Source organism: Oryctolagus cuniculus, chromosome X (assembly GCF_051225735.1).
Source record: "Oryctolagus cuniculus isolate XC-2025 breed Fujian yellow rabbit chromosome X, ASM5122573v1, whole genome shotgun sequence".
Taxonomy (NCBI): domain Eukaryota; kingdom Metazoa; phylum Chordata; class Mammalia; order Lagomorpha; family Leporidae; genus Oryctolagus; species Oryctolagus cuniculus.
In genome coordinates, this window is record NC_142888.1 from 80933937 (window position 1) to 80957107 (window position 23171).

General features: G+C 39.3%; 1 protein-coding gene across 1 annotated transcript in view; it reads left to right on the top strand.

The window, feature by feature from the left end:
- The first annotated feature begins 411 nt into the window (after positions 1-411).
- TRPC5 (transient receptor potential cation channel subfamily C member 5) overlaps positions 412-23171 on the top strand; it is a 324015-nt gene continuing 301255 nt past the window's right edge. Inside the window, 1 exon segment of the mRNA NM_001082779.1 lies at positions 412-1166. The gene's annotated coding sequence lies outside the window, so the exon portion shown is untranslated.

Sequence of the window (23171 nt, forward strand, 5' to 3'; positions counted from 1 at the left end):
CCGCTGAGCTGCAGAGAAGGCAGGAGCTGCTGCCCCTGCAGGCTGCCCCGTCCTCCCTCTTTCCCTCCCACTCCGCGCCTCCCCCGCCCCGCCCCGCCCGCCCCAGCCGCCAGCGCTGAGAATGAGAGAAGCTTTGGCCACGGACTGGGGGAGGTGAGAGGTGCTTCACCAGCCAGGGCTCCAGCGCTCGCTTGTTCGCTCGGGCGCTCTGGATCTCTCTCTCTCTCTCTCTCTCTCTCTCTCTCTCTCTCTCTCTCCACACACACACACACACACACACACACACCCATCACAACTGCGACGGGTGTTCTCAGCTTGCTACAGGGAGGGAGAAAGACAGCAGGAGCAGAGGGAAGCAGGGAGCAGATAAAAGGGAAAAGGAAGAGCACGGGTTGGACATTTTGGGAGCTAGGGGTGGGGAGGAGGAAGGGAGCGCGCCTCCTTGATTTCCCCTCCCCACCCCTTTGCTTTCCTCTCCCTTAGCTGTGTAGCATTTTCCAGAAGCAGCGGGAGCAGGGGACAGAAATCTCTAGGCTAGCAAAAGGATTTGGATGGGTGGCTGGGGCTCCCGACAGCCTTTACCTAGCAGCCAGAGCTTGACGTGCGCGTAAGAGTGTGAGCGCCCCCTCCCCCGCTGGCGCTCCCGCGCTCCCTCGCTCCCTCGCTTTCTCTCTCTCTCTCTCTCTCTCTCTCCCTCCTCTGCATACTACTGTATCAGGTCCCCCTTTCCAGTTCCCCTTGTCAGCTTCTTCCGTTGCTCTTATTGTTGCGTGCAGAGTGCATGCATTTGAAGAGGCAAAGGTTGAGTCCGAGAGCTGGGAGAAGGGAGCGCGAACAGGGCAGGAGCACGGGTAGAGCACAGAGTTTAGGGGCGCTGGCTCAGGCGAAAGGTGAGGAGGGCCAATCGGTCACAGGGAAGTTTGGGAAATAACTGAAGAGGGAAGGAAGAAATCAAGGTAGGAGCGGGTACCTGGTGCCTCGCGCTGCACCCCGCCCCCTTTCTCTGTGCTCATCAGCCCACCCACCCGGCAGCTCCAGGCCCAGGGCTGTCCCAGGCAACGGCTGCTTGCTTGCTGCGGAAGGAGAGTCCAGCAAAGCTGCCGCACCACGCACCCTAACTAGAGGATACCAAACGACACAGATCCGAAGAAACCACTTCGTCCGGGGTAAGTCGCCAGGAGACCGGGTGCAGTCCGCTTTCTCTGCCAGAGCGCTGCCGAGGACCAGCGAAGTGCTGATTGAATGAAGCATTGGGCTGCTGTAGGTTGGGAGGTGCTCCCTGGCTCCAGGTTGTGAGCTTGGGGTGGTGGGAAGCAGAGGGAGGCCAGCAACAGATTGTTTGGGTACAGGAGGAAGGAGATGCAAAAGGGGAAAGATCTAGGCGTGATAACGCAAGGTGCTCTCAGCAATGACCGAAAGCATCCTTTCCACTGGTAATGGTCTACCAAAACAGAGCTTTTCCTTACCCCTGCCTGGAAAGTCATTTGCTCCGTCTTTGGGTAGATATTAAGCTCCCAGGGAACCCACTCCCAGCACTGCCCCCATCTGCCTGAGATGAATGTAGAGATAAAGATACTCGCCCTTTTCACAACGACCACCTTCAGCTGCAGAAAGCCAGGGGCTGGCACATGGGGGCTCAGGGACCAGAGCCCTCATTTACCTTCTTTCTATTTGGTAGCTTCAAACTCAAGAAATGGCCACATTCATGTATTTTCTTGGCTTCCTTAAAGGAACCAAGAGATGCAAATGGGAGGATATCAGTCAGATCTCTGGTCCAAGTGCCCCCCTCCACACACACACATGCATTCACATTCATTTACTTGGACAAATGGTCATGATCATGTCTCACATATGCAGGTACTGAACTGAATTTACAGATCCTGATCTTTCCTCATGGTCTCTGAGAATGAAACTGGGAGAAGGGCCTCCCCCACCCTTTGCCAACCTGGGCTCTTTGGGCCACAGTCATGTACCTGGTGATAGCCAAGTGTTTAGCAAGGTTATCACTCCCTCATGAAATGCATGAAGCTGGGAAACAAGCCTGGAAGACAGAATCTCTGAACTTTACCCGAGTTTATTATGTGAGTAGGAGAGACAGACTAATCAATACTGTTCCCTTTAGAGACTGTGCATGTCAGCCTTGGCTTCAAATAAGAAATAATGACTGCACTGACGTGGTACCCAGACCTACTTGTCTACTGCCATATATTTATTTTCATGGCATTTAGTAGCAATGGCATGTTGATATATCAGCATTTATAGTTGTCTATAGTTTGTCTCAGATTTTTCAATGTTCTACAAATGATCTGTCTCATGTGTCCTTTCCCATAAACTATTAAAAAGCTGAGACACAAATGATGTATTTAAAACCCGCTTATTGTAATCCAAAAGACATGGTAATGCATTCACTTGATAGCAAGTGTGTTTCATGTTTAGCCTGGAATGAGGGAAACTCGCAGGGTCAAGAGGAGCCTCTGATGCTGTTTGTGAGGCTGAAGGAAGAATGGAATGTCACCTGAAATCTGCATTTTGTTCTCAGGGAGATGCTGTTTTCATAAACTTTTACACTATACATATATTGATATAAAGGTACCTCCATGTGTATATGATTTTTCCAGTACCCAAATCACCCTCCTACAATCTGAGTTCTGTGTGAGTACAGTTGGAGTGGGGAGGCAGGGGGAGATTTGAATTTGTGTTTACAAAGCATCCATACCTTCTGTTGAACTTTCTATTTATTCCGACTTTATGGAAATACAATGAATTACCTCCTTCCAACTCAGCAAATGAGATAAACAGATTCTGCATTGAGTGGAACTGTTTATGTTGCATCAGGAAATTTCTTATAATGCTTACTGCCGAGAAAAAGCTGAACGAGGATTACTCAAGTAGGATCTGCAAAAGTGCCCATTCCGTTACATTTTTAGACAATCGTAAGCAACTATCTTCTTAGATAGGTTAAAATTATACTTTCTCATAGATAGCAAAGAACAGATTGCAAATAGGTAAGAAAGCACTGGCAGTATCATGACTGGGGAAGAACTCAAAGTATCAGTAGAGATGAAATCTGAGGTGGAGGTCTTTGCTCTCTTCTTGGTGATGTAGGTGTCTGGCCACCAAGGTAGGTTTTCATTGATGATTACTCAAGAGAAAAGGAAGTGGGCAGTTGTAGCAATTCAGAACCAATATAGCCTCCAACTTCATTGGTACAGATGACCTAACTTAAGTGTATACTTCAACACAGAGACCTAGACCAGATAATATCTGTCATCCTTTCCAGTTGTGAGAGCTGTAATCCCATGTTTCTGCCCATTCAAGAACTAACCAATGAAAATGGAATGGCATGCAGACACATAGTTCTTAGAAAAGGCTGAGCCAGGAAATTAGATGCAGAGCAGATGAAGATGAAAACCAAAGATGTTTTGAAACATGTGGAAAGAAAACCACCCAGATGTGTGCTTTAGCTGGAAATAGATATCATCCAGAAAATCACCTCAAATGTTGAAGCACCCCAAAATTGCCTGTGATTTTACTTGTAAACATTAAGCAAAAGGTGAAAGAATTCCTGAGGACTAGGGAAATGGAAACCTGAAGTGCATTTTTCGTGTTGCCATCTCATTTTACTTCTTATCATATTAAATTTAAATTTATAGGCCATACAGGTGCTTCATTATTGAATGTATATTTTTAAAATGTCATGCTACCTGCTCTGGTCTGTTTCCAAACATTCTAATTTGTCTTTTGTCATAGCTCCATTGCCAAAGGACAGGAACCAGAGCATTTCTGCTTGCTTTACATCTGCCACAGTTTCCACTTTCAGCTGAGTCCCACTAGGCCATTCAGATGCCTCCTGCTAACTGCTAGGGAATATGAGGGATAGGATCTCTCTCCTCAAAGCACCCTGAGCCCCAAAGTGCCACCAATCTAATATGTCTCAGTCATTTTCCAGATTTTCATAGAAGAGTATCAAAATGTTTGCAGCCTACAGAGAGAAATGATGCCTCATTCTAGGCAGAAGTTGCAACTGATCAACTCCAGGTCATGGCTAAATTGGAGCTATCCAACACATCAAAGTTTCCTACCTGCTGGAATCATCCATGTCATCCTTCTTAAAATTTATGAAGTTTTCCTTCTGTTGATGGAGCCATCAAGCCCTCTGTCCAGTGAGACCAGCAGATCCGTCCCTCCAGCAAGTCATTCCTGAATGACTCAGCTGTGGTGTCATAAACAAACATGTACACATCATGCTCAACTGAGTAAGAACAGATGATTTTGAACATAACATCTGGTGAGGCTAAGGGGAAAAATAGAGTTCACTAGGTCAAAGGAACTTTACAAGTTCCTTAAGTTTGCCTCTCTGTCATCCATTGTGCAGTTAGCTCTTGGATGCTGGTGGCCCATGCAATTCTCCTAAGTTTCTGTCTAACTAGGACAAGGAAATATGATGGTGAAGAACAAGTAGGGACATTATCAGGGTCCAATTGCCTTATTTCACCTATGGAGAAATTGAGACCCAGAGAGTAGGAATAACTTGTCTAAATCATAGAACTAGCTAGAATCAAAGCCAAAACAAGAACCCAGGACCATCTGCTGATACAGAGTAAAATTTCTAAAACTCTCTGGAGATCATTCCAAGGAATCAAGGAGTAACTGAAACCAAGTTTACTAAGAGCACAACCCCTATTTCTCTAGCATATTTATATTTACATGTGTATGTTACATGTTCTGCCATGTCTTTGTGACTTACCTTCGCATCCACCACCTGCCCCCTACACACAAACACACACTTCTTTAATAATTAAAGTTAGGGAAATAAGAAAGACAAGGCAGGTGGCCTACGGCACAGAAAGTGAAGAAGAAAAGGTTTGCAGGAGGTTATTTGTTACCTGCCTCCATTCTTTAGCTTTGCTGCTTACTTTCCATCATCCTCCCCTAATTGTTTCAGAATCTGAGAAAATAGGCCAATGCAAACATGTTTGCTGTATTCTCCAAAGGACAATATGAAGAACTTCCACATTATTGTGAGACTATCACAAACTTAGGAAAGATACTAGGATAGAGTTGGCTAGAACCTTGCTACTACTCTAAGTGTGGTCTCCACACCAGCATTACCACTCAAGCTTGAGAGTTATCTATATATGCAGAACCTCAGGCCCTTTCCCACACCGAATAAATCAGAATATGTTTTTCTATGAAGATCCACAAGGAGTCATTTTCTTTTTAATAGCATTTATTTTGTTTGTTTATTTAGTTGAAAGGCAGAAATACAGTGACAGAGACAGACAGATTTCCCATTTACTGGCTCATTTTCCAAATGTCTGCAACAGCTCTGACTGGGCCAGATGGAAGCCAGAAGCCAGAAACTCCATCCAGGTCTCCACATCGGTGGCAGATACCCAACTTACTTGAGCCATCACCTGCTGCCTCCTAGGGTGCACATTAGCTAGAAACTGGCATCAGGGGCACAGCCAGAACTCAAAGCTAGGCACTCCAATATTGGACATTGGTGTCCCAAGCAGCATCTTAACCACTGTGGCAAATACCTCCCTCTGAATGACTTTCAAAAATAATTTTATTTATCAGATTCATTTTCATACTAAAATTTGAGAAGCACTAAGCCAGAGCATACCCCCCCAAAAAAGCATCTGAATGTTAAAAATAAACAACTACCTATTGGACATGCAAATATAATCCTTGCTACTTATCGATTAAAATAAAAATGTAAATTTTACTCAGGTCTGCTTCTCCCATTATCCACTATAAAAAGCTTTAAATGCGGGTAAGACAATTCTGTTAAGAAGAGTCAGCCAACAGGATTGTTCTGTTTATCAGGAGGAGCTGGGTTTGAGGAATCACACAGACCTGAATTCAGATCCTGGTTCTAATTACAAATCACAAGGTTTTCAAACATGTACAACATACTCTGTCTCTTAGACTCTTCATCTGATAAAAGAAGATTAATGATAGTATCTACTGTAACTGAGTTGTGAAAATTAAATGAGACACTAGTATATGGTGAACACTCAATAAATAGAAGATATTATAATAATTCATATGACATGACCAATAATTTTATTTTTCTGGAAAACTAGCCATTGGATATAATATCTTGGGGCAGATTGCTTCTATTCCTTTTTTTAATTTTTTTTATTTTTTTGACAGGCAGAGTTAGATAGTGAGAGAGAGAGAGACAGAAAGGTCTTCCTTTTTCCATTGGTTCACCCCCCAAGTGGCCCCTATGGCTGGTACATTGCAGCTGGTGTGCTGCGCCGATCTGAAGCCAAGAGCCAGGTGCTTCCTCCTGGTCTCCCATGTGGGTGCAGGGCCCAAGGACTTGGGCCATCCTCCACTGCCTTCCCGGGCCACAGCAGAGAGCTGTAAAATAATATAGGTATAGAATTTATAAATTTATAAATTCCAATAACTCTATATAAGTTTTATTGCTTTTTTACAAATTTGAATACACTTGATTCTATGAAGACTTAGTGGCTGGTATGTGTAATCTGGGCAGGCTGACTTCAAAGACAGAGATTATGGCTCTTGGGTTTCAGTCCTTTGGCATGTTTGAGACCTCTAGCTTCTGTTGGAACTGAGGTTGCTCAACATCCATTCATTTTTAAGAGAAATCAGTTTAGTATGGCACCAATAAACTTACAGTAGACATTATGGATCACTCGTTTATAAGATTTCTGTTATCACTCTAACTAAACAATAGCAAGTACTATGAATTCTTGAATACCTTTGTATTAATTTTCTATTACTTCCATAATAAATAACACAACCTTATCAGTTTCAAACAATGCAGATTGGTTAATGTAGTTCTGTAGGTAAAAAGTCTGACATAGGGATCACTCAGTTAACACCAAGGTGGCAGCAGGACCACATTCCTTTCTGATGGCTCTGGGAAAGAATCCATTTCCTCCATTATTCAGATTGTTGGCATAATCCACTTTCTTTAGGTTGGAGGATTGAAGTCCCAATTCTTTGCTGGCTGTCAGCTGAAGGCCATTCCTACCTCTAGCGGCCACCCACATTCATGGTCCATGGTCCCACTCCTCCAATTTCAAAATCATTAGGGTCTAGCTGAATGCTTCTCATGCTGAATTTCTTCTGCCTTTTCTTCCTTTGCATATCTCGCTCTCTCTCTGACTGACCATTATGCCTTCCTCTTCTGCTTTTTTGGTGTTTATGTTGGACTAACCCAGATAACCCAAGATAATCTCCCATCTTTTAAAGACAGCTAATTAGCAACTCTCCCATTTGTCTGGCTTATCCATTCTGTATACATTGTCTACCCAATAGTAACTTAATCAAGTTACTAGTAGGCATCATAGTTATCACATCAACTATCACATCTCATCACATAGGCATTGTATGGCCTTATCACAAAAAGAAGAATGAATACAATAAAATATGTTGAGAGAGACCAAATTCACATAAGCTTTATTACAATATATAATTAAACTTGTTCTACTAAATTATTATATATTTTATTACTTATTTTTGTCAACCTTTTACTGTGCTGATATCAATTAACTCTTATCATAGGTATTTATGTTTAAGAAAAAAGTAATATATATATATATATATATATAGGGTTCAACTATTCACTGGAGTAATCTTGTAACATACTCTTTGTGGATAAAGGGACAGCTTCTGTTTTCTATTTTTATTTACATTTTTGAATATGTAATTTACAACAATAGTCCATGGTTCACAATCAAAATATATCAAAGAGTATTCAGTGACCAATCTTGCTCCTACTCTGTTTCCCACCTGCTTGGTTGCCACCACCCCCTCCCATTGTATTTTTTCCTTCTAGAACTTCTTAATGAAAAAATGAACAGCTATGAATAGATATACAGAAATATCTTTATGTCATAACAAAATCTCCCAAACTTAGCTGAAATCTATCCTGTCCTTTTGTTGCATTCTCACTACAGTTCAACTTTGGAAGAACTAACATCTGTGTTAAGGGACATACTTTTGGGTCAATTATTACCCAAGCACTTTATAATATAACCACCTAGTTTTAAACTTCCTTGTATTCCCTTTGGCCCTATGATGTTCATTAAATGCTCTATACATTATATAACCCTGATATTTCAATATTGTTGTGGTACCCATAAACTTTATCTGAATATTCTAGAGTTCTGGAGCTCTAGGAAGTGCAAATGAGTGGGGAAAGGGAGAGAAGAAGAAGGAGAAAAATGATAAGAAAGAAATAAAAGAAGAAAAGGAAGGAAGAAGAGGTGGAAGGAGAGAAGAGGAAGAGGAAATGGAATAAGAAGCAGGAAAAGGAGGAAAAGAGCCACAAATTCAAAATATGATTTCTATTATTATTTCATATAGTAAGGAGGTAATCATACTTTAGTACAAATGAACCCAATACCTTATTTATCAATAATCTGAAAAAAATGACACAGGTTTCCATTTTGCAAAAGAACATGGAACTCTTACATAATTGTAAACTTTGAAACACACTACCCACCATATAGTTGGGTAGCATATTATACAACAGTAAGAACTGAAAATAAAAGATGACAGGTCTAGTTCAAACAAAGAATTGAATAAAATGTAAAAATCACTACGTAAGAGCAATTATTTTGGTTGTCCCTATTATGATCATTGGTCATTAGCTATAACTTATGAACCTCTTCTTCCCTGCATGTCAGTAATATGCAGTATACACTTGGCTTCTGGTAGCACAAAACACAACATCATATCACTTTCTTTTTATTGTTTCTATCTTTTAAACCAGTGTTTTTTCAATATACTGGCAATGATTCATTAGTACACTATAAAATCAGTTTAGTAGTTTATAACTATCATTTTTAAATGAAATTGAATAAAAGAGAAAAATGCGTATCTAGTAAGAGTAAGCACTGTTTTGTGAAACACTTTCAATACTATATGTATGCTTGTGTGTATGTGTACATTACATGTTTACATTAATGGTACTAGTATAAAATGTTTTTCTTACTGTAAATAATTGCAAAAATTGATAAATATTGATTGAAATAATTGGAACCGCTGGTCAGGTGTGATAAATATTCTAGAGTCCTTAAAAATATTATGAATTTCTGCCCACACTAAAAAACTGTGACCTTTCTGAACATATTTTTCAAAATACAAAAGAATTCCATGCTCTCTCTCAGCATTGTAGTTACTAATCTGTGGCAATGCCCAGAAAGCAGCAAGCATTAAAGGAATACTTAGAAAGCCAATACAAATGTGAATGCTTTCTCTCTGTGATGCATGAACATCTCAGTATTTGTAGTATCTCAGGATATGGAACTGAGCTTCCCAGATGGAACTTCCATTGTCATCTCATGGATACCATGGTTCAGAGGACCCTAGTCAGTGATGAACATGGCCTGAAACTCTGAAGCTTATGTAAAGTATTTAACCTCAAGAGCCACCAGAGAATTTTATGCTTTAGACTGTGCTGTTGTCTTTACACAGTGGTCATCTCCAGAAGCCTTTCCTAGATTAGCACATTTTAGTCTAATGGTAAACATGAAGGAATGAAGAAAGATTAATAGAAAGATAAAAATGTATGTTTGGGGACAAACCTAGGGAAAGACTGATAAAGTGGTAATTGGTAGGTAAAGGTCATCCCAGGATGCCGATGTTGTAAAGAAGTTGTTCACATTTGTTGTGGGGCAGTTATTGCAGGGAAGAGAAAAATTAGAGGACTAGTGGGAGGAAAGAGAGTAATTAAACTATGGTAAGGAGTAATTAAACCATTCTATCTTTCAAGTGACTGTTGGACCCCTACTCTTAGTCACTTGACAAACATTCACTTAGTGGAAGGCACTGTGGGGAATGCAACCATCCATGCCCATTCTATTCCCTCAAGGAACTTGCAACTTGGCCAAAAGTGAGTGGGAAGCTGGGAGCAAACATAAAGCAAAATCCTGGTATGGCTGAGTAGAGCACTGTGGTTTAAGCCATTCATGAAAATATATGTAGATACTTTTAGTAGATGTAGATAGGAAGTTATATTTGGTAGGATTGTGGAGAAGTTTAAATGTTAGGTTGTGCCTGGATTTAATTTAGTGAAGTACAAAAGGATTTGAGGATGAGAAAATGATAGCAATGTTTGGGGATGACTATTCTGGAATTGGTGTGCAGGTAGGATTGATAGAGGAGCAATCAATGTTATAATACCAGTTAGGAAGCAATTATAAAAATCTAGGGGGGAGGCTTTGTGGCATAGTGCATAAAGCTACCACATAAAACGCTCTCATCCCATATGGGTGTCGGTTCAAGTTCGAGCTGCTCCACTTCCAATCAAGGTCCCTGATAATGTGCCAAGGAAAGCAGTGGAGGATGGCCCAAGTGCTTGGGCCCCTGCACCACTATGGGAAACCCAGATGGAGCTCCTGGTTCCTGGCTTCAGCCTGGCCTAGCCCCAGCCTTTGCAGTCATTTGGGGACTGACCTCTCTCTGCCTCTCCCCCTTTCTCTGTCTCACCCTCTCTCTTTGTAACTCTGCCTTTCAAATAAACAAATCTTTTTTTAAAAAAAACTTCTAGGTAAGTGAAGTAGCACTATAGTTAAGGAATCTGGCTGTGATTTTAGCTCTGCCACTCAGGGCCTTAGTTTTCTCATCTATGAAAGGAGAATACCAATAAATACCTACTTTACAGGAATTCAGCTAGGTTTAAATGAGTTATGTGTAAAGCACTTGGTCTAGTACCTGGCCATAATAAACACTCAATCCATGTTAACTTTTGTGGTTGTTATTATGGTTTTTGTTACTACAGCAGTGGTTATGGAAAGGTTATGGTGTAAAATACACTATGAAGGAGCAGTAGGTAAGTATCTATGGTGGATGATTATACATATGTGATGAAAGTAGTCAAAGATAAGTGCAAGTTTTATCTGGATAGTGGAAATGATAATATCATAAGGAAATGTGAAGTTAGAGAAAAACAGGAAGCTGAGTGCAGGTTTCCATGTAGAATTAAGTCTGGACTCAATGTAACACATCCTAGTGAAAATGGCCACTAAAAACTTCTCAGATGTGGAACTGGACCTCATGAGAAAGTTTAGGAATTAAGATAAGTTTGGGGTCATCTTAGACATAAGTGTTAACATTTTTATTGTTAGAAATAGATTAAAATCTCCAAGGAAAAGAGAGAAGTGGACTAAAATCCCCCATCAAAAGAGAGAAAATCATTTAATGTTTATCCTTGTGGTCTGTACTTGGTGGGGACAGCAGCAGAGAGTGACTGAAAGCAAAAGAACTGTATAAGGCGCTATAGGGAATTCACAAGAAGAACATGCCATGCTTTATGAATTTAAGGTGCTTATACGCTTTTTAAAACAATGCAACGTACATTCTTGTGACAGAAAGAATTATGAAGTATGAAATCTGTAATAACAACATTTGATTTAAACAATGAATTTTTCTGTTCTAAAATATACCTTATTTTGTTGAGTAGGGAAGTCAGGAAGGCTTCCTGGGTGTTTTAGCCCTTGAATGATAGATGGCATTTGGAAATGTAGCAGGGGGTGCATTTCAGATGAGAGGAACTGTGTGATCAAAGGTGAGGAGTTAGAAATGAGCACATCAATTTAAGGGAGAGAGAATAGACCAATGTAACAAGAATGAAGGGAACAATATAAAGAAAGGGAAAAGAGGAGAAAGTTCAAATCTACCACATAGCTAATCTCAACTCCCAACTGACAAGATTGAAAATGTTCAGTCTCATCTTTGCTTGAAAGCTGGATGTTTCATGACACTTTTTTTCTGACATGAAACTTGACTCAGCTTTCTCAGTTAAGTCATTGAGAGAAGAGTGCTATAGTTAACAAGAATAAGGAATAATGGAAGGAAATGAGCAGGTTAGGGTGAAGGAATGTGGATATAGGAGAGTGATAATGAGTTAGGTTTGGGATATATTGAGGTCAAGGTACTAGTGGGACATTCAAGAACTGATGTTAAGTAACTAGATATAAAGGTCAATAACACAAAATAGAAGTTGTAACTAAATATATAGATTAGGGAGTCAGCATCCTATAATAATAGTACAATAATAATGACAATAACAAATATTTATTAACTGTATACTGTATTTAAGGCATGTTTCTAAGAGTTTTCCTAATAGTGAATCATGTAACCTTCACAACAACCCTATGAGGTAAATTCTATTTTTATCTTCATTAACAAAACAACTGAAAATAAGGCTTAGAGAGATCCATGATCAAGGTAGCACAAATGGTTTCTATTGGGGCCAAGATTCAAATCCTCACAAGTACAACTCCAAAGCCTGTGCTCCTAGTTACAACAGAAGGTTTTCATCGTGGAAGCAGAATCAATTACAGAAGAAACAAAGAAATAGTCAAGTATTTCTTTGGAAATAACATTTGAGTGATAGGTGGGAGAAAGGACACTTTCAGAAGAGACTAAGAGCAAGCCTAGGGGTAGAAGGAAGATGAAGAGTGAGTGATGGCTTCAAATTTATTGGAGGAGAGAATGCCCCAAAGGGCATTAAGAGTTGTGGCCATTCTATTTGACAATTAAAGAAGCCTTGAATAATTTGCTTAGAGCAGGGGCAGCAAACCACAACTTATGACTGAAATCAGGCTCACCACCTGTTCTTATATGGGTTGCAAGCTAAAAATGTTCTTCACATATTTCAATGCCTAAAAAAATCAAATGAAGACTATATTTTATGATGTGAAAATTAAGTGAAATTCAAATTTCAGTGTCAATGAATAAAGTTTTATTGGAACACAGGCACTCTCACTTATTTATGTATTTTATTTGGCACAACTGAGCAAAAGAGAATATATGGTATGATATGCAAAGCCTGAAATCTTTTCTATATAGCCCTTTATATAACAAAATTGGCAGCCTTTGCATTAGAGTATGGGTTTTAAGGTGTGACTACCTCAAATTGAATCCTAACTCCATCACTCACTTTGCTATATGACCTTGGACAACCAAATGCAAAATTAACCCTCATCTATAAAATTGAGATTAAAATGGAAATTATAGATTGTTATGAGGATAAAATAAGAAAGTTTATGTTAAGTGACTAACAGAGTTCTTGGTACCTAGTAAAAAGTTAACAAATGCTAGCTGCTCAAATGTTCTGATGTGGCAGACATGAATAATGAACTAGAAGCCAAATTGCAATGAGTGCCAAAAGAACTGGAGATGAGGACTGCATAAGCAGAAATTGTACTTTTGAAAATTTTCACAGTGGAATTTAGGATGGGAGAGGAAATAGCTTTGAGAGTGATTTTTTATTTTTAATGGAGAGTCTTGAACACATTCAAGGGCTGAGAAGGAAGAACTGAGTGAATATTGAGCATATGGAAGGAAAGAAAATTGAATAACATCCTGAGAACATAAAAAGCAGATCAGGAGAAGAAATGGAGAGATTAGACCTCACAAGGAGTAGGAAGATTTCTTCTTCAAATAATGAAATAAATTTGGATACAAATATAAGAGTTATTCAATTGAAGAAGGGAGTTCATACATTAAGTACTCTCCTCTGTGAGATCAGATAAGCTTTTCTGTTGTGAGGCGGGGTAGAAGGACTAGACAGAACACTGACTATAGGACTTTCCAAAGGAAGTTAACCCAAAAGGTTCAAAAGAGGAAAGTGAGTGGAATTACCCTATGGGATTGGCAGAACTTGGAAAATTAGAACTTAGTGGTATCAGTCTACATAGCCATGTGACTTTCTCTAGATGTACTCAAAAGCCTGAAAGACAAAACCCACACAGTTGAGCTTAGTCAGTACTTGTAGTTGCATTGAAAGACAGGGACAATGTAATACCACCTTGGAGACCATTTGATCATATTCCAGCCTGTCTTTGGGACCATGGTCTGGTCAGCAGGCTTGTACTTATTTACCCTGCTTGGTGTGGTATCTACTCTGCATGATAGCACAGCCTCCTCACACATGTTTGGATTTCTTTTCTGAAAACTCCATTGTAACATACCAGAGACAAGTGCTCTGAGGAGGAGCATAAACTGTGACTTTTATGGTGAAAGAAGGATTTTTCTAAAGTATGAGAACTTGTTCTAGAGATGATTTGAATGCCTTTCAGGACTCCAATAGACCAGCAATAAAATCTCTTAATCTGAAAGATGCAGAACTACAAGCTTTATGATGTTCAGCATAGATCCAACTAAAACGTTACATTAACTGGTGTGTTATATTAGCTCCCTCTCTTAAGATTCCAGAGGTAAAGCTACAGGGCCAACAAAACAACTGTCTGGGCAAACTAAAGACAGTGTGGGGCTCAGAGGCATTGATGGAGGAAGCCACAGATCCAGGGAACAAATGCTTTGGCTAAGAGTACAGATGGCAGGGAAGAAATGAAACAAGTCCTACTGAAAAAGGTGCTCACTGAATCCCTGGAGACTTGCGGTTCAGCTGACATTAGCCAGAGCAGTTCTGAAGATTCCACATGTGCTTCCTCCCAGAGAGCCTGAGCCTCCTTCAGTTGAAAGTGGACCTTCTGTAGACTTTTCCCCCATTTTGCCTTGGAGTTCTGACTTGGGGTGCAGACAAGTGTACATACCCCTTTCCAGGATCATTTGGGATCTTATGAAAGGATGTATTGAGCCACCATATATTCCTAAAGCACTTTCCTGTCTAGCACTTTAAACAAACTATTATGTCAAGGACATTGCCCTAGGAGTAAAGAGTCTAAAATTTAAGCCCTAGCTCTGCCACTTACTAGGAGTGTGACTTTAAACAAGACTCAATGACTCTGAGTCTTCACTTTTAACATTTGTGGAAGAAGTTGTTGAAAGGATTAAGTAACAGCTTTTAGCACAGAGACTAGCTTATGGTAAGCATTCATTAGTTGCCATCATGTCATCATCATCTTCATTTGACATATAAAGGCCTTGAAGCATGACTTCCAACAAAATTAGGCCTGAATTGTGGCTCTGCCTCTTACTGGTCGTAAGACCTTCAGAAACTCCCACAACCTCCCTGAGCCTGTTTTCCCACCCTCAGTTTATTTTTTAATTTTTTAAAAGATTTTATTTGTTTATTTGAGAGGTAGAATTACAGACAGTGAAAGGGAGAGGACAGAGAGAAAGGTCTTCCTTCCACTGGTTCATTCCTCAAAAGGCCAACACAGCCAAAGCTGCACCAATCCGAAGCCAGGAGCCAGGTGCTTCTTCCCAGTCTCCCATGCGGGTGCAGGGGGAGGATAACCTATTGTGTCATGGTGCAGCCCCGCCACCCTCAGTTTAATACTGACTTGCTGATCAAAGAAGATGCTGTGATTGAAGAGTGTACAATACTATCCAAATACTGGAATTCATTTTCCATTTTAGAGAGCCTTAACTCTTTTTAAAGATAGAGAAAGGAACATGAGAGACAAGGACAGTTATCCTATGAAGCAACAGCAAATTTGAGATGAGAACCCAAGGTACTCTACTCCCAGCCTAGACCTCTTCCCAATTATATTCTCTGAAAGCAGTCTTGTCCTCTACTCAGAATACAGGGTTTCATCTGGTCCCAGCTGTGGGAGCTATGCTGATGTGTGTTCTTCCCTCACCAGCCACAAAGGCAGCAGCACTAACTGGGAACCTTACAGACAGATGTCAGAAGAAACTAGAAACTCACACCCTTCTCTTGACCCATTAATAAGTGAACAATATTTTTAAAATAGAGTGTTTCAGTCACCCTCATAATCAAAATCCTTTCCTTTCTCCAATATCACCTGACCTTGATGTCTGAATTCTCATCATTTGAGCTTTGTTCCTTTAAACCTTAGCCTTTTTTCTAAAGACGAACTCCCCAGTACATGCTTGTGATGCCGCCTACCAAGGATCACTTATCAGCAAGAGTATGAATTGGATTATTTAGCTCTTTTTCCCTCTGGAAGGAAAAAACAAGGAGATTTCAGGTGTAGGACACTACTCAAGCTTCCTGTACAACTAGAAGGCACTGGAGACAGCAGGAATGACATTATAAATGTAACATGGGAGCACCTAAATGGTAGGCTATAAAACAGCCCATTCCTACCATTTCTAGAGATGGAGGGGTAAGGAGAATGGAAGAGACATCTGTGGAATGGTGAAAAGAGCATGGGCTTGGAATGGAAAGGTTAGAATACCAGTAGTATTAGTAAATTTCTTAACTTCTCTGAGCCTAAGTTTCTTCACCCATAAAATGGGTAATAATACCATTTACCTCAACATATTATTTTAATGACAAGAAGAAAGAAATGTATGTGTACACGCTTATAAATCCCTGGCAAGATATAAGGGATCATTAAGGACCCAGTGATCTCAAAAGAGGCACAGGATGCATTGACCTTGACAGCTAGATGGCTAGGTGAAATGCACCTGGCGTTCCTCCAGCCCTTCTACTGTTAAGTGGAGCGTTTCATGCATCTGCCACACTTTATCTCTGTATATGTCTCCCTTCCTATCTCTGATGAAGTGGAAGAATTTCCTGGCTTTCCCTGAGGCCAGGAGTCTATAGAGCTTTGCTCTGTGAGAGCAGTGGAGATGGATAATGAGCATAGAGTAAGGTGATTCTGGGACTGAATACCTTCCCACTGGCCAGCCGCAGCCTCCAGACAGACATGAAACCCCTGGTACCAATCTGGGAAGGTAGAGGCAATTAGGGTGACTTCTCAAGGACACAGCTCTGGAGTCATAAAAACAGTGCACAACTGGCCTGCCAAAGCTGAAGTGGCAGACTGTGTTCTAGCAATATGACAAGACAGTGGTCTTGAGAAATAAATAAAGCAATATATAATTAATTACTTGGGCTATTAGCTCTTTTTCTCTTCTCTCCTCTTCCTTCCCCTGACACTACTGGTCTCAGAGACCTCACGGGGTGGCAATCAGAAGAAGAGAGGTGACAGGAGAAGGAATGACTGGGGCCAGATATTGCATCTGGCCAGGGGCTATTACAGGCTCCATAATTTGTCTACCAACAAATTTGTGGGAGATCCACAGTACTCTGCAATGAAAGCAGGCAAGGATAGGCTAGAGTCTCCCGTAGTGAGGGCTGAGAAACAGATGGAGATAATAGGACAAAGAAGTCCCTAAGGCTCATTCCTTAGGGCCCCGTGACCAGACAGAGCCACCCAGAGCTGACTGATTAACCTTGAGAAATACTAAGGCTCCTCCAAGTATGCAAGGGAGGAAAGAAGGGATAGTAACAAGGTACTGGGCTGTATGATAACCCTCAAGTGATACTCCCTACATACCTTCGCTTTCCTTTACTCAAAAAAGTCCTGAATCAAAAGTTATAGGAATGGGTAAGATTGCAGATAATGAGGTTAATTCAGTTTTTAAATAGGGAACAAAAGCATCCATATTACCCCTCAAGCAAAGCAATTTACATTTCCTTGTACTCTCCCCTATATTTCCCTTAATTAATTTTATTAAACACTTTGTATATGCTAGACACTAGTTGCTTTACAAAGATTGACTGATATAATCTTCATTCTAGCCCTCTGAGTTAAAGACCATAATTTTCATTTTACAGATGAGCCAAGTAAGACACGGGGACATTAGGTAAATTGCTTAAAGTGATCCAGCTAGTAAACAATGGAACTAGAATTCAAACTCAGACTAGCCAATTCCAGGAAAGGAACCATGCCCTTAAACTCTATGCTATGCTGCCTGGCAACTTCCATTCAAACTTTCCATCTACCATGTTCTGTTGGAATTCAACATTTATTTGTGGATATCTCCCACCAGCCTAAGCATTGATAGTAAGTTCCATGAGGGCCAAGACCAGACTTTGCCTGTTCACCAACAAATTTCCAGAACTTAACATGAGGGCTGATTGATTAAATGAATTTTTTAATGAAATATAGACTCAATGAGTTTTCAGTGAAAACCAACTAAGTGTCAAATATTATGTGATGTATTTAAGATGAGGGTGAGTTACATAAGACCCACTTAACAACCTCCCCCACCCATGCTTATTTGTGAGAAACAAATTACTCCAATACATTGAGATAGCAGCTAATTTCAATGTATGTACAGAATTATAGATGATTGTGGAGTCATGGGAGCACAGAAGCAGGAGGATTTAGTTGTGTCTGGAGAAACCAGGGAGAGCTCTCACATTTGAGTTGGGACTTGGAGGAGAAGCAGATATTGATAAGTAAAGAAAGAACAGGCATCAGATGGAGGCACCCCATACCAAGAAAAAGTCATGAGCCTGTGCTCGGGACAGATAGTATGATATGGCTAGAGTCCAGGGTATGTGACTAGCAGTAGCAGAATATATCTTTAGAGAACTAGGCAGGGACCTATTTATCAATTAAAACTTGAACCTATAGCCAAAGTAGAAGTATCAGCAAATTTTTAAATATGGAAAAGATATGATCAGATTTGTGTTATAAAGAAATTATAATCATCAAGTGAAAGAGGGAAGAGAACATGAAAGTAAGGAGACCACAAAACAGGAGGTTTAGATAGCCTACTAGATTTATGGCAAGGTCCTGAACCCAGGAAATAGCCACAGGAATGGAGAGAAGGGAATGAATATTATGTTTTAGAGGCTTTAATGATAGCTCTTGGTGATAGGATCGTGAAGGCTAATAGAAAAAGGGATTCAAGAATGACTCCTGGTTTTCTGGCCTAAGAAATTGGATAGATAGTAGTACCAAAAACAAATATTAAATATTGTGAGATAGGTAAAGATGGGGGTGATGATGAGTTTGACATTGGGTCTGTTGAGTTTAAGATATGTTGTGGAGGAATTACATACCAATGATGATTACATACCAGGAGGCAATTTGACATAGATCTAAGCTCAATGGAGAGAAATTTGATATTCATTGCTGTACAGATCAGTTGTGGATATCATGTGTGTGAGACTGATCTTTTTAAAAATCTTCCAGATAATGATTTAATCCATTCTACATTGAAAGGGAAATCTCTAGTCTTCAGATAGAAAGATATGCCTTGCCTTATTATTATCTGAACTTCTAAGTAGGGAGATCATTCCTGATATATTTCTAGATGCTTCAGGAAAATCAGTGTTATGGACAAGGTAGAGGGTTGGCTCCCATTCTAAGGGTGTTGAGTCAAAATCCCTGGATGTTTCCTTTCCATTTCTGAAGCCAGCTACCAGAGGGTAGTGGGGCTTGCACAGTGGGTAGCAGCTCATGGTTTCCACATTGCAGGAGGGACTTCATCTGTCTTCCAATTGTTTTTATTCCCTTGTAGACCATTGAGTTCTAAAGCAACTTTTGGTGATAGTGTTTCCATTTCAGAGAAAAATGAACAAGATGAATAAAGGGAAATGGCATTGTTGCTAAATTGCTAGGTGACCTTATACTCTCTGTGGTTTGGGGGCATAATGTTATCTACCTGATCTACCTCAAGAGACAGCTGTGAAGATCTACTGAATTAAGGAATATGAAAATATTTTTAAATGTGTTAAAAATAAAATATAGTTTTCACCACTAAAATCACTGAGCTCTCATTTCCAATACATCATTGTTCTAATTAGAAGTAGTATTTAACTCTGCCTTCATTTACTTTCCCATATTATAACAGAAATGACCATAGACATTTCTTATTTTGGAGTGTGTGTGTGTGTGTGTGTGTGTGTTCTGCATACAGGTGGGGTATGTGCTGGCTTGTAGACAAACTGAATTATTACAAATGACTTTGGAGTAAGTATGCATAAGTATGTACTTAGAATGCTAAATAGATTTCCATATACCATGTGATATTTTTTAATCTCACATGATCTTCCTCCTACATCTTTGATCCAAGAAATCCACTCAAACATACACCACTAAACCCAAACCCCTCAGAGGAAATGGGAAAACAATCATCATGTGCCCTGCTCTAAAGGCAAAAGGGCTCTTTTGTTTAAATTAATAAAATAAAAATTAAGTCATCATTAGTTGTCTACAGCTGATACCTTCAGTTGCATAAAAGATAGTCAGTGTCAATCCCTGTGATATCCAGGTTCTCAAAGGCCCAAAGTGGGCATGAAGACATACATTAAATCAACCTGCCCAGGCAAGTAATGAGGTATACATGCCATGGAATAGGAGTTGTCCAGCCCCTGAACAGATTGCCTAGCAAAGTAAGTCTAGGAAAAAATCAACATATTTACAATCTGTATGAAATAGTAAGCAAAATCTATCAGGACACAATAGAATTTATCTGCCATCATTTGGGTTGTCTCTGACTAGAGCCTTAAGTTCAAACAAGCCAGTTCTCCAGGTCCCTTCAAACTCCAGAGTTCCAAGATAGAATAATATGAAATATATTTGAAAAGCCAACAAAAGCAGTTCTCTGTGACTTGTTCCTTGACAACTATCCTAGAACACCATTAAACAACTTCTTTTTTATTTTAATTTTTAATTAACTTCACAGAATAATTTGTTACAATTAATGAATCACACCCAACTTCTCCTGTATTTTTTTATCCAAACTCCAGTTCCACCCATTTTGCTGCAAATGACAGTATTTCATTCTTTTTTTGTGGCTGAATAGTATTCTGAGATATATAAATATATATATATTTCACATTTTATTTATCCACTCATTTGATGATGGATATCTTGGCTGTTTCCATATATTGACTATTGTGAAAAGTGCTGCAATAAACATGGTGGACCATGTTTATTGATATGATATGTTATGATATGATACAATGATTTCATGTCTTTTGGGTATATGCCTAGTAGATTGCTAGATTGCATGGCAGTTCTATTTCTAGTTTTTAAAAAAATCTCCATAGTGGCTACAGTAATTTAAATTCCTACCAACAGCTTATAAATGTTCCCCTTTCCCCACATCCTCACCAACATTTGTTAATTCTCTGTGTTTTTTATAACTGTTCTAATAGGAGTGAGGTGAAATCTCATTGTGGTTTTGATTTATATTTCCCTAATGGCCAGTGATATTGAGCATTTTTTCATATATTTTTGACCAATTGTATATCTCCTTTTGAGAACTGTCTATTGAGATCCTTTGCCCATTTCTTAACTGAATTTTTTTTGTTATGGTTAATTTTTTGAGCTTTTGTCATATTCTATATTTAATTATTTATCAGCTAAGTAGCTTGAAAATATTTTCATCCACCATAGTGATTGTTTCCTTTACTGAACAGAAGCTTTTGAGTTTGATATAATCCCATTTGTCTGGCTGTGCCTTTGTTGCCTGTGCTTTTAGGGTGTTAACCAATAAGTCATCACCTATACCAATGTCTTGAACTGTTTTCCTACATTTTCATCTAGCAGTTTCATAGTCTCAGATCTTAAATTTAGGTCTTTAATCCATCTTTGGTTGATTTTTGTTATGTGGTGAGAGGTAGGGATCTAATTTAATTCTCCTATAAATATATGTTGTTTCACCAGCATCATTTATTGAAGAGACTATCTTTTCTCCAATGTGTGTTCTGGGTATGTTTGTCAAATATCAGTTGGCTGTATGTACATGGATTAATTTCTAGACTCCAGTTCTGTTCCATTGATCTATTTTGTCAGTTTTCATGCCAGTGCCATTCAGTTTTAATTATGATATCTTTGTAGTCTGCTTTGAAATCAAGTATTGTTATGCCTCCAGCTTGATTTTTTTAAAACAGGATCACTTTGGCTATTCTGTATCTTTTGTGATTCAATATGAATTTTAGTATTTTTTTCTAATTCTGTAAAGAAATTCCTTTGGTATTTTGATAGGGATTGCATTTACTCTCTAGTTTGCTCTAGGTAATATAGACATTTAACTGATATTAATTCTTCCAATTCATGAGCAATGAACATCTTTCCATTTTTGTGTCCTTGATGATTTCTTTCATGATTGTTTTATAATGTAATTGTACAGATCTTTTACTTCTTTTTTTTTAATTTATTGCTATACATTTAAAAATTTTGTAGCTATTGTGAAATGGGATTTACACAATTTCTGGTAATGCCACCACTCTTCTTCAGTCTCAAGCACTAGAAATCTGAGTCATCTTACCTCTCATCTCTCCTTTGCCTCATACATATAGTCAAATCCTGTTAATTTATCTTCTGCATTTTGTTATTGTCTACCTTTCTGCATTTGCTCACTGCTATAAGCCTAAATACAGGCCTTATCTGAAGGCCTAGCCTCCTAGCTGGTCTAACTGCCTCCATTCTCTCCCTGGCAATCCATTCTGCACATTATCAACAGATTCAGCCCCATGTAACATTATCTTTTGTTGAAAACCTTCAGTGGTTCTTTACTACCTATAGAATAAAGCTCAAACTTCTTTTCCATGGACAGTAGACCTTTCATTATCTGACCGCAACTATGTTTTCGGTACGAACTCCTTCCATAAACCTCATGCTCCAGAAAAATTGTAAAACTATTATTTTCATTGTTCCCCATCACAGACCCTATTGCCCCATATTTACCTATAACAGGTAGTCTACCAAAAATATGGTTCCTCCTCTAATCGGCAAGTGTCAATATTATTTATCATTTGAGATCCAACTAAATTTAAATCCCTCAGCAAATGTACATTGTATATCCTATGTGTGCCAGGCATTTTGAAGCCTTTGCTAGCTTTCCCAGTATTTGATGGCTTCTCTGTCCTCTGAGCCTATTGGGCAGTGTCTAGATATTACAACTGGGCCTTTTAAAAGATTACTCTATATTATTATCAGCCATTATTTTCTGTTTAAACATTTTCTCTTCCCATGTAAACTGTAAGCATCTAGAGAACTGAGATTTGCTTCTGTACTTCTTTCTCTTCACCTCTCACTCTACAACCCGCAAATAATACATTGCCTTGTGTATGGCAGGGAGGCAATAAATATTTTTTCAATTATTTTTATAACAGCATATTTCTACTCAGAAATTGTATTGCCTTGGGAGAGAGTCACTGTCAGGCACTATCAAAATAGCCTAAACAAAGCGGAGCAAAAGTAACATAAGTTGGCTGTCTCAGCCACAATACAATTGAATTCCAGCTCTAAAAGGAAAACTCATCTGTGCTAATTAAATGCAATGGCCTGGAGATATAAAGAATGCCTAATCATATAGGAGAAAGAGAAAGATGAGAACTCATAAAGGAAAATCAAACCATTTTATCATTGGTAAAAACTGTTCCTGGTTTTAAATAAGAGAACTAATTCAAAACTCTCAATGAGTTCGAGTTAGGAGTTTACTTCAGGATTCCTTATTGATTGTGTGTTACTGTAAATAAACAGCAAAGA